Raw genomic sequence first — 1368 nt, forward strand, 5'->3', positions numbered from 1 at the left:
AAATTGTTTAGACACACATATGAGCTATCTAAGGCAAAGGTGTATAAGTTTAAGAAGCTTAGATAAAGGATTATCAAAGCATTAGGTATTGGAAACATGAACTTAAGAAATTCAATAATTATTGATTTTCTAGAAGTTAAGCTGGTTTCTGAATACATGTCAAAGCTAGTGGGAGCATAAGTGTTATGTTTATAATCATCGTCATGATAGTGGGTGCATAAAATTTATGATTGTATGATTATTATGGAAAGTATTGCAAGTTAGCAATATTAATTATAGAAAACAAGAGCTATACCTTGCAAAGTTGTAAGGGTTGTAAAGTTGTTTTGCTATAATGAAGGGAGAGAATATTATGCTTCATTTCAAATCTAAAGGCTTAGGTTGTGGAATGTTAATATATTTAGTCAAGGAAACATAGTGTGTTCACAAATTTCGATTATGATTACGACATTCCTCTTTAAAGTTCGAATTTTGAGAACGTAGCACATAAAATATTATGGCAGAAGATTGATAAAGTATGAAATCTTTATGTAAGACATTATGCATCGTGTCCCATACGCTTCGGGTATAGGATCGGTTGCATATGTTATAATATTTGACCATTCTAAAATTTTCCAAATGTCTAGCGCATTTAGAGGGAAAAAGGACAAGAATCGGTTTTGACTAAAACAATTAAACAACTATCAAAGGACAATCCAAAGTTCACTGAGGATTGGTCGCTTTTGAGTAGTTGGAAATATAGTATTGGATGGACCATATTGACATTATTATGAATTGAGAATGAGTTGTCATATGCAAAATATGGAAACGTGTCCATATTGGGAATTGAATATTGAAAATCTATGCCTAGATTAGAAACTTTTATGCAAAAGGATGTTCAAAGGAATGTACTTTGAGTGAGAAACATCATATCTAAGGAATTGTATTGTAACAATCTCCGATAGAGGACTTTGTAATTTTATTGGCAATAGTCAATGTGACTTTTGTGCTATTGCATTACGAAAAGGATCATTGCATAAAATGTTAGAATCTAGCATATTCCATAAGTGGCAAGAATTTGATATTCTTTCACTTGTGAAAAAGGATTAGGAGTTGTGAAACGAGTATGATTGTAAATGTGTTCATTTGATCTTTTTTACAAAGTAAGAACCATAGGTAAACATTGTGTGCATGCTAGGAGCATGGGACAAGTTTAATAATTCAAGTAAAAAGTTGATTACCCGAAACAACAAATAATATGTAATCGATATGGTGATAAATAAAAGGTGTTTTATTTATGCTCAAAGGTTTGAGGCCATATGGGATTAGTATTATTCTTGTGTTTCACTTTGTATGTTTTGACTTCCTGAATAATTTACTTGGTTGAGA

This window comes from Lactuca sativa, chromosome 5 (assembly GCF_002870075.4).
Source record: "Lactuca sativa cultivar Salinas chromosome 5, Lsat_Salinas_v11, whole genome shotgun sequence".
Lineage (NCBI taxonomy): Eukaryota > Viridiplantae > Streptophyta > Magnoliopsida > Asterales > Asteraceae > Lactuca > Lactuca sativa.